Here is an 11,267-nt window from a genome sequence, read left to right as displayed (position 1 = left end):
GCCCATTAGGAAGCCACCGTCGTTCATAAATTTACCAAAACGGTCACCTTCTGACTCACACCTCAGGAGGGGATGTGTGACATCTGGGGATCGGCCCGGAGTTTCTGCGAAGCATGCTCACGTTTGTCTGTCGCCGAAAGCCCAGGGAAAGCATCTTGGCTGAGGGCCTACTGCGTGCCAAGCGCCACACCTGGAATCCTTCCCACCGCCCCACCAGGGCAATATGATTAGATCCATATTCCTGACTGGGAAACTGAGCCTCAAAGAGGGTCTCACAGCCAGAAAAGTGGGGGCGGGGGTTGGACTCTAGAGCCGGCTTCAGGTGGCACCAAAGCCTGCCTGCAGATCCGCCTTCCAGCTTCTTGCCTGGCCCAGGAGAAGCAGGTTCTGGGAGCTCGGTAGCCCAGGGGTACTTTCTCAGAGAGGGCAAAGTCCACTCTCAGAGGCCTATCAAAATAGAAGTTCCGGCTCTCCCCGCTCCCTGTGGGGCTTTTGTTTGGTAGAGGAGGCTTCTGGCTGGAGCGACTTCCGGAATCTCCCACAGAATATAGCTTTCCTCCTGCCTTTGCCTGTCTTCCCACCCACTGCCAGGGTCAGCTTGACCCTTCCCAGAAAAGAAAGCCTTGGGAAAGGAGAGAGTGTGTGCGCGTGCGTGCGCGCGTGTGTGTGTGTGTGTGTGTGTGTGTGTGTGTGTGTGTGTGTGTTGGGGGAAAGAGTAATCCCAATTGGAGGAGAAGCTGATGGCTCAAGTCAGGCTGAGGGGGCTGGAGCATGAGGGACAGGGGGTGGGGACCTAGGGGGACCAAGAGGCCAAAGCCCTGGAATGGAAATTAGAGCCTTGAGTTTTAGTCCTAATGGCTTCCATCAAGCTGTGCAACCTGGGGCAGGTGCCCCACCCTTCCTGTGCCTCTGTTTCCTTATCTGTACAAGGATGGGGTTGGAGTTCATGATTGCTAAGGGTTCATCCACCAATTACACCGATATCAATTGAGTCCCTGGTCTAGCCACCAGCTAAGCTGTGGGGGACACAGAAGACAGACCAGTCCCCAACCCTCCTTGGGTTGAGTCCCGTGGGGAAGATAGCTACTGATAAGTAATCACGAGCACGCTGTGTGTCAAGGTGGGGGGGGCCTGGGGGGCCACAGAGACCCACAGCCAATAGATCTGACCCCACCTCGAGGATTAGGCTCAAAGAACAACCTGCTTTCTGCCTGGCCCTTTTCCTGGGACCCCAAGTGGCTCCCCTGCATGCTCCAGATCCCATCACCTGTGGGTAACACGTCAGGGGCACAGGGATCCCAAATGGGAGGGTCCTACCTCTGCTTTCCTGCTGACTCCAGGGATGGACAGACGCCACCAGTCTCTGTAACTGAAACGCCTCACGGTCAACCAGGAGGGGCTGAGAGGAGTGGAGGCAGACACCTCTGTGGCACGGTGGCTTGCAGAAGGGGAGCAGCTACGCCTGGAGAGGCTCCAGGGCCTTCCAGGAGGACGAGGCAGAACAAATGTGGGTCCTGCTAGGGGCACCTGGGTGGCTCCATCGGTTAAGCGTCCGACTTCGGCTCAGGTCATGATGTCGCGGTCCGTGGGTTCGAGCCCCGCGTCGGGCTCTGTGCTGACAGCACGGACCCTGGAGCCTGCTCTGGATTCTGTGTCTCTCCCTCTCTCTGCCTCTCCCCTGCTTGTCCTCTGTCTCTCTGTCTCTCTCAAAAATAAAGAAACATTGAACAACAACAACAACAAAAAACCCCTCCTGATGTTGAGTCTAACCCCCAGAGATTCTGCTGTCATTGGCTTGGGGTGCAGCCTGGGCAGATGGGTCTAAGGCACTTACTTAGCTGAGAACCAGTGACCTGGCAAAAGGCTAGAGTCTGCTCGGAGGCCAAGGAGGGCGATTCAAGAAGGGCAGAAAGGTCAGAGGTGTCGAGGGGACAAGCAGGCTGGGTGTTCCGGACAGCACGGGGACTCGGGTTCCCAGAAAGGCCTGCTTGGTAGTGGAGCAGGGGCTAACCCCGGCCTCCCCCTCAGTCCTACCCTAACCCCCACCCTCAGCCGGGACGGCCAGATAAAATATAGGATGCCCGGTTAAATGTGAATTTCAGATCAACGATAATCCTTTAGTATAAGTATGTCCATGCAGTATTTGGGACATACTTGTCTTGAAAAATCACTTGTTGTTCACCTGAAATTCAAATGTAATTGGGCCTCTGGCTTTTTATTTGCAAAATCTGGCAACCTCACCACTGACCGGTTTGCGAGAGCCCTGTTTTCAGGTCTCAGTTCTGATTCTAACAGGTGGGGGAGCCTTGGGCAACTGAGTGTCCCTCTCCGAGCGTTGGTCACTTCACCTACTTATAGATCCCTCCTGCCTCAGGGGCCAGGCTGACTGTTTGTTTCCAAGGCAGTGAGCATGAGTCACAGGTCTCTGGAAAGGCATCAGCGCTGTCTGTAAAGGAATACTGGGCCTTTCTCACTAAGAGATCATTTCCCTCCTGGGGGTTTGAACGACATGAAAATTTTTCAAGAGTTTTCTTGCCCTGGGGATGCTGGCTGGTGAACCAGAATGCAGAGGAGGGAGGAAGGAGGGCTGGGGGGCCTCCAGGGGGTATGCTTCTCTCTCTCTGTCTCATCCCCTCTCTCTCCTTCTGTCTTCTCCCCTCATCCACTCCTTCCCTCTCTCTGACTTCCTCCTTGCATCCACTCCCTCTGCCTGCCTATCAAACAGAAAGGATCCATTGAACACTGAGCAGGTGGCTGCTGTGGGCCCACTATGTACCAGGCCCTGGGACGACATGCTGTGGACACAGTGGTGACCCAGAGTCTGCTTTGACAGGGCCCCGGATTAAAAGAACACATCAATTAAGGAAACTGATCTCCTCCCTTGAGGCAGTATCCTGGGAACTGATATCTAAAGAGTTGGGGAGGGGGAACATCCAGCAGAGGGACCGGTATACGCAAAGAGACCTCTGAGGGACAGCGTGGCTGGGGCAGCCGATGTGGCTGGACAGTGGAGGACAGAGCAGAAAGGGGCTCGAGATGGGGGTGGGCCTGCCGGCAGGGCAGACATGCGGGGTGGTGGACAACCTGAGAGGAATTTGCGTCGTTGGCCCATCCGATGGCCTAAGCGCCATCCATTCCTAAGCGCCTACCTGTATTAGCGTCCTCTTGCTGCTGGAACAAATCGCCTCGTACTCAGTGGCTTAAAACAAACAAACAAACAAAATCCATTATCTTGAGACCCCAAAGGTCAGAAGTCCAAAGTGGTTCTCTCTGGGGTAAAATCCAAATGTCGGTAGGGCTGCGTTCATCATGGAGGCTCTAAGGGATGATCCATTTCCTTGCCTTTTCCAGCTCTTAGAGGCCGTCCTCATTCCTTGCTTCATTTTCAAAGCCAGCAATGGCTGGGCGGGTCTTTGGATGCCATCTTGCTGGTTCCGTCACTCAGCTTCCCTTTTCTACTTGTAAGGACACCCTTGTGATTACAGTAGGCCCACCCAGATGATCCAGGATAATCTCTCCATCTCAAGGGCAGCTGATTAGCAAACTTAATTCCAACAGCAGTCTTAATTCCCCCTTTGCCACGTAATGTCACACATTTGCAGGCCCTTGGGGGTTAGGATGTGACATCACCGGAGGGATGAGAAAGAGGCACAATGTCCACCAGAAGACTTGTACCAGAATATTCATGTCAGCCTAATTCATTAGAGCCCCAAACTGGAAAAGACCACACGTCCATCGATAGCAGAACCGACAAATCATAGTACATTCATCTAGTGAAACGGTACACAGTATGACCTACTGAAGCACAGCAACATGGAATAATCTCACAGACCTCATGTTGAGCAAAAGAAGGCAGACCCAAAAGAGTGCACACTGTAGATCTTTCTTGACTTACGATGGGATTATATGCCAACAAACTCTTCACAAAGTGAAAATATTCGGTAAGTCGAAAGCGCATTTATAATTCTTTAAAAATGTTTATTATTTTAGAAAGACAGACAGAGCATGAGCAGGGGAGGGGCAGAGAGAGAGAGGGAGACACAGAAGCCGAAGCAGGCTGCAGGCTCTGAGCTGTCGGCACAGAGCCCGACGCGGGGCTCGAACCCACGAACCGCGAGATCATGACCTGAGCCGAAGTTGGATCCTTAATCGACTGAGCCACCCAGGCGCCCCAAGCTGAAAATGCACTTAGTGCCCCTGGCCTACTGAACATAGTAGCTTAGGCTTGGCTCCCTCAACTGTGCTCAGAACACGGACAGGAACTTACAGTTGGGCAAAATCATCTCACACAAAGTCTATTTTATAATAAAATATTGCCTATCTCGTGTAATTTATTGAGTTCCAGACTGAGGGTGAAAGACAGAATGGTCGTAGTGTATCGGTGGTTGACCCTGGTGATCGTGTGGCTGATCAGGAGCTGCAGCCTGTCGCCATCGCCCAGCATTACGAGAGTATCACATGGCACGTTGTGAGCTCGGGAAAAGACCAAAATTCAAAATCTGCAGTATGGTTTCTACTGAATGTGTATTGCTTTTGCACCACTGTAAAGTTGAATAATCTTAAGTTGAACCATGGTAAGTTGGGGACCATCTGTATATGATTCCATTTGTAGGAAGTTCAGGAACTGACAAAACTAATCTGTGACACAGAAGTCTGATTAGTGGTTACTTCTGGGGGTGGCAGTGGGAATTGGCTGCCCAAAGAACTGGAAATGTTCTGTGTCTTCATCTGGGTGTGGTCACAGGTATATATATATGTATGAATTCATCAAGCTGTATGCTTTACTGTATACTTTTTAAGAATTGGGATCTGTATTTTAAGAACAATAGGAAACCACAGCATGATTTTAAGCAATCATGTGATATAATCTGATGTCCATTTATACAAGGTCTCTCCATCTATTGGATAGAAAGTAGAAAAGAAGTGAGAGCAGTGAAGAGTCTGTTGCAGTTGCCCTGAAGAGAGACAAAAATGCCCCGGATTGGGTGGTACTGATAGAAATGGACAGAAGTGGGTAGTTTCAAAGACATTTAGAAGGAAGAATCAACAGGACATGATTGAGGATATAGTTGGATAAATGGATGGGTGGATGGATGAAAGAGTTGACAGACAGATGTGTGGATGAGTGGATGGATAGATGGATGGATGGATGGATGGATGGATGGATGGATGGATGGATCATGGATGGATGGATAGATTCAGTGGGTGGATAGAGGAGTGGGTGGATGGATGAATGAATGGATGGGTGGTTAGGTGGGTAACGGACAGACTGGGTAGAAGGATGGGTGAGTGGATGAATAGGCAGACGGCAAGATGGATGGGTGAAGGGGCAGGCGGGGGAATGAGTGGGTGGGTGAATGGGTGGATGGGTGACCTTCCTCAAGAGGACAGACTCTCTACTCTTGTGATGTGTGTCCAGAAAGTGCAGATGAGTTGCACTCGTCAGTAAGCACGCAAGCTTTCCCCTGAGATAGCTGTGTTTACACTCCTGTAGTTCCCCAGTGCCCCACGAGAAAAACTAGTTACTACAATACCCATCAGGGAACAGACACTTACAAATAGGCTTGTTTAATGAGATGCAGGGATCCCCCAATCCGCTGAGCATTACAGTGAAAGTGCTGGCAATACCCGAGTGAATGGAGGATGAAGCGAGAATAGAGTTCTGCCTCCCAGAACTTCCCGTTGGAAGCCATCAACCCTCCTTCTCCTCCCTATCATCACCACCACCCAGACTACAACACTATCACCTCCTTCATTATCTCCACCATTAACACGCCATCACCGTATGGCTCCTTGAGCTCACTGAGGTAACAGTTATAGGCTTGTAGGCTCCCTTCTGTAGGGCAGGAACAATTTGCTTCCTCCTCGTCCTCCTCCTCCTCTTCCTCGTCCTCTTCCTCCTCCTCTTCCCTCTTCTCCCTCTCCCGCCTCTTCTCCTTCTTCTCCTTCTCCTTCTTCTTTTGTACAACTCGATTCTTACACAGGACCTCAGCGCATCTCAGACCTTTTAATCCCTGGGTGGTCCAGCCTCCACCTCCAGGCTATTCACCCCCCCCTCCCCACCCCGTGACCCATTCCTGTATCTCATAGCAGGAGGAACAGGAAGGCAGGGAGGGCAGCAGTTTTCCGAGGGCAGAAGGGCTGAAATCCCGCCAGTAGGTGCCCTGGATGATCCAAAGCTGGCTCCAGGTGCCCCGAACCCCAATTCACATGCATTCCCCAGTCCCCACACCTGGCTCATTGCTCTCCCTGTGGGAGTCTGACAGGTCAGCCTCTGGAGCTTTGCTCGCACTTCCCCAGGTAGGTAGGCTGAGTTTGTGCTATTTGGGTAAACAATATGCCTCTTGGTTGTCAGATGCAGGCTTATTTACCTGGTGATGGGACTGAGTGATTCCTTCCTACCCCATCACAGGTACCAGGACTCAGGGTGGGAGCCAGTACCCTACAACGCTCAGGGAAGGAGACTCAGCATCTCATAACAGCTCCTGGGAAAGTCACACTCACTGTCTCACTCGGGGACCCCTCTGGACCTGTGCATCTGGGAACAAGCTACAGCGAAAGTCACCATGCCCCAGAGTTGTGATTTCATCCACGTATCCTATACCCTGCATCTAAGCTAAAATATAGTCATTGGATCTTTCACAGCCATGAGCAGATACTCTATACGCTGAAACCCTGCATGCTTTGAGTTCCCCCAACCTGAAGCCGGTGTGCCATGTTGGGTCTCTGTCCCTCAGGCTGGGAAAAAGGTGGTCACTCGGTCCCCGGGACCATGGGGCAATGCAGTCGGGGGGTTGGTGCCCAGCTCAGGAATTTTGCGGTTGTCTCTCTGCAGGTACCTCTACCCTGATGCAATCAGTGGCCAAGTCACCCCATTCTGCAGCTGCTGGGAGCTGAGAGGCTGGGGCAGGGTACAGCTGTACCAGCTGTCGGAGACAGATTACGCTATGAAGCTCGGCCATGACTCACATTCCAGTACAGGGGAAATGTGCAAAAGTTATACGCTGTCTTTGGGGTGCCAAAAATCATCTTGGTTTTGTCTTGCAAAATGTTCAGCTTGCAGAGCATGGGGCAGACGGAGGAAGGGGGTGGGAAGGAGGCGACGGGAGCAGATCTGTCTCCAGTCGACTCTGCCTGTCACACACCCTCCGTGGCTCTAATAACAACACTCAGCATTTAATCAGCCCCTTTGTAGAAGCAGACGATGTCACACTCATTAATTAGTTAATCTGCACGGCCCCCCTGGGAGGAGGAGCCATGTTATTATCCCCACTGAGGCCCAGAGGGAAACTGAGGCCAGCGTGGGAATTTGGCACTGAGCTGAGAGAACACAGACTGGCAGCTGGACCAGGACCAGTCTATGGCTTGTGGCCCGTTCTGGTGGCCTCGCTATTGTCCTCCTCGCTGACTTCAGTCTGCTTGCAGCGCTGGTGGCTGTGTCCAGAGACATCTGGCCAAACTGTCAGAACTGGGCCTTGAAGGCACTCAGCGGGAAAGCCGAGCATGGCCTTGGAGCAGAGAAAGTTCAGCCTGGTAGCTGGACCAGGTCAGGCCCCTGGGGAGTATGTGCTCTGAACCAGACACTGGTCTGCTTCTCAGAGGTAGGGGTGGAAATGACAGTGGTGACTCTCACCCTCGTCAAAATGTCTTCTGTCTGCTTCCTGTTCAGACAACTCAGGGTTTTGATTGTCTTTAGAACGGAAGGAAGGAACATTTCCACCGGGGAGCACAATCATGGTCCCACTGAATTGGAAACTGAGATTGCCATCCGGCCATTTGGGGAGCTTTATCACACACACACGGAGGGTGTATGGGTGGAACCCAGGGTCCCCAAGGAGCACCTCCTCCATCATCCTGCCCAATGGTAAAAGGAGACGGGGCGTGCTTCAATGCTGGAGAGCTGGCAGCGCCAGTGGTTCAGGCCCTCAAGGATGAAGACGTTTCAGTCCACCAGGCCAAGAATCCCGACCAGACGAGGCGGGAGGCAAGTGGAGCATGAAATAAAGAGTCAGAGGAAGGAAGTCATAAACGCTGTTTAGGAGTTTGCAACCAGTGGCAAAAATAGAGACTGCAGAGTCTACCTGTATTTTCTTGCTGGTTACTGGTTGCTAAAGATAAAATAATTATCTTATTTAGCCCCTTAAGCACAGGCAGCTAAGGGGTAGTATGCAGGTACTATAATTGACCATGGCCCAAGCTGGACCAATAAGATTCTTTCTTCTGGGAATCTAGAACTTGGAACCAAGAGCCATCAGATTTGGCAGTTTTGTTTCTGATGAACCGCAATGCTCTAGTAAAGGTCTGCAAACTGCTACGGCACAGTCGGTCCTTAAAGCCTCCCTGATCCCTGCCCTTCCTGAGGCTCAGAGGGCTCAGCTCAGCTCTTCCTTGAATCCCCTCGGGTATCCCACCCACTATTTGCCCCGCCCCCACCCATCTCCCCCTTTTTTTTTTTAAACCTAAGTTGGAGGTCGCCTTCAAAATAAACACAAGTAGCACAGAACTCCTTCTAGAAGTAGCTTCCACCCGCTTCAACAGAGAGGTAGTCTGCTCTGGATGCCCTCATTTGAAACCCAGATGGCCAGGTAATTTTCAGGCGGATGCTCCAGCCCAGACTCCCTTACACCCAGCTTCTTATGCTCCACTGTGGCTCCCATTTGCCCTGAGCCGCTGCCCGTTACCCTGTTTTCTTGGGATAACAACAGGGCCCAGGAAACGTTTTAGAGGCAATTCCTCTGCGAAAACACACTACTCCCCTTTTTGCCTGTGATGAATTTCTTCCGGAACTTTGAGACCCAGCTGGGTCATCCAGTCCTCCAGACCCAACTCCCTGCCCCAGGGCTTGCTCACACGTGCCCCTTGTAAGAGCCCTCTCCGCTTAGTTGCTTAGTTCCCGCACAAGCACCCTGTATGGTGGCTGTCCATTCCTCTGTCGGCTGAGCTCCTTGAGGGCAGGGCCTGGCTTGTGGTTCTCTCTGTGCCCACCCACTGTCCCCACCCCCACCTAAGCACAATGCATGGGGACAGTAACGTGCTCCCAGCTTAAGAGCAGCTCTCAGCTAAGGTGTGTTAAGTGATTTACAGCTTCAATGAATGGGCGTGTGCGTGTGCGTGTATGTGGTGTGTGAAACTGAATAGGAGGGGCGATTTTCTTCATTTACCAGGAATTCACAATTGCCCCAGGGCCCCTTTGGATGCCAGGCACGATGCTGGGCACCGTGGGGATGGGCAATGGGGGCGGGATACAAATGATGAAGTGTTTCCGACCCCTCAAGGACCATTCAGTCACCCCCCCCCCCCCAGGAGGTGGAACCCATCTCTCTCTTTCCTCCCCCCAAATGAACCAGTTCTCCAGTGATCCTACTTGCTTTTTTGCCTCTCCCACGCTAAACCCGGTCACGCGGGACCTGAAGGAGGTGGACCCGGGCGTTTTTCCCTTCCCCGCGTGCAGCGCCGCGGGTCCTGCCCCTCCCGGCCGCCTACGGAGCCCCCGCCGCGGCCCGAGCGGGGCGCCCACCGCCCCCACGCGCCCGGCCCCGCGCCTGCGAAAGGCTCCGACTCGCTCCGGCCTCGGCGCCGCTCCCCTCCCTGGCACCAGGGGGCGCTGCCGCCCCACGGCCGTCGCCATGGTCACCGCTGGCGGCGGAGTGGGGTTTACGTAAAGGACGCAGCGTCCCCCGGGGGGCGGAGGCGGCCTTCGCGCCGGCGCCGGCGCCCTGCGGAAGCGGCGTTAGTGAATCGGGGCCTTGGGGAGCCCAGGATGGAGGTGGCGGTCGCGGCAGCGGCGGCGGGCCGAGCCCTGCGGAGGGCGGGAGGTAAGGGGGAGCCGCGGGCGCGGCGGGCCGGGGCCCCGGCGCGCGGGCGCGGTGCGAGCGGCGCGACGGGCTGGGGCAGTGTCCGGGGCGCGCGGTGGCCAGCCCGACGGGTCCGCCGGCAGAGGTGCGGCTGCCGCGGGCGCCCGTGGCAGGTGTGAGATCCATGCGGCCCCCGGCAGCGGTGTGGGATGGTGACACCCGTGGCACGGGCGTGGGCAGCGTGGGTCTGGCACAGGCAGCGTGGTCTCCCTGGCACGGGTGTCAGAAGACTCACCCCCACCCTGGTGTGGTGGTGGCCGCCCAGGTGTGAGGCGGGTGCAGCCCCCTGTGCAGGTAGGTGATGGGCACAGCACCAGGACTTGGTTCCGGAGTGCCAGTGGCCAGTTCCTCGGCGCGTGGTGGTGCTCCTGGCATGGGTGTGAGGAAGTGCTGCCATTGCTAGGGTGTTGGATGGTTCTGGCCTGACACGGTCTGGAGTGATGGCACCTGGACTTGAAGAACTGGCGCCCTCAGCATGGCAGGAGTTCCTGGAGCGACTGTGAGAAATGGCCTTGGCACAGCGTGGTGCCGGGGTGGGGTGGGGGGGCTGCTTGGCCCCGTGAGGGGAGACTCCATGGCCCCCGGACCCTGATGGCTCATTGCTCTGGTAGTGATGAGGAGCGTTGCCTCTGTCACTGGGGCCCACTTTTAGTGCCTGTTGGGTGCACTGAGCTGAAGAAGGAGGAAGGCTGGGAGAAGGTTGGTGTCCTTTATAACGGACATGAAAGAGAGATGCCAGGAGATGTTTCGACCACGAGGAACCCAGTGGTGACCCAGATGGAAACCTGACCAGGTACCAGCATTGTCCTGGGCTCGTGTACTCATCCAGCTTTGGGGAAGGAGGAAGCGGTGGGGGCGGGGGCGGGCGGGGGGGGTGGGGTGGGGGGGGAGATGGTTCTCAGCAGTGATCACTGTCTTTGAACGTGTGTCACGAGAAACGTACAGGGCTGAGAGGTGACCCGCGTCGGAGCCCCGGGAGAGGCGGGCGCACCATCTATCTGTGTTCTCCAGGCCCTGTCTTCTCTGTGGGTTGATGGTTCACTTCGGGGTATCTGGGACAGTTGCCTCTCCTCTTTGATGCTTGGAAGGCTTTGGGTCCAGAGGACCGTTTGGAAAGGTGCTTTGAAAGATGACTCTGCAGCTACTGGGAGTGTGCTAGGGTTGCGCCTGCCTGCACCAGTCTTTTGGGAAGTTTTGAAGGAGGGTCTCACTCAGCATCACATGCTCTCCTACGTCTCAGAGGGGCCAATTTACAGAGCTCCGGGGAAGTTTGAGGATGGGGTGGGTGCTGGGTGGGAGGTGCCGCTGAGATGCCTTGAAGCCGGCGTGTCGTCCCGTGTATTTGGAGCCAGAGAACTTAAACTCCAGTCTTAAGCTGTGTGACCTTGGGCAGGTGACTTTCCCTCTCAGATC

The 11,267-nt window shown here is 54.5% G+C and overlaps 1 protein-coding gene across 1 annotated transcript in view; it reads left to right on the top strand.

Annotated features, from left to right (window-relative positions):
- The first annotated feature begins 9,616 nt into the window (after positions 1-9,616).
- Positions 9,617-11,267, top strand: part of DAGLA (diacylglycerol lipase alpha) — a 62,930-nt gene continuing 61,279 nt past the window's right edge. The window contains exon 1 of the mRNA XM_060606898.3: positions 9,617-9,815. The gene's annotated coding sequence lies outside the window, so the exon portion shown is untranslated. The remainder of the gene's footprint in view (positions 9,816-11,267) is intronic.

The sequence above is a fragment of the Panthera onca genome, chromosome D1, assembly GCF_046562875.1.
Source record: "Panthera onca isolate mPanOnc1 chromosome D1, mPanOnc1 haplotype 2, whole genome shotgun sequence".
Lineage (NCBI taxonomy): Eukaryota > Metazoa > Chordata > Mammalia > Carnivora > Felidae > Panthera > Panthera onca.
Note: the sequence above shows the minus strand (reverse complement) of the source record. Positions and strands in the feature narration are given on the sequence as shown.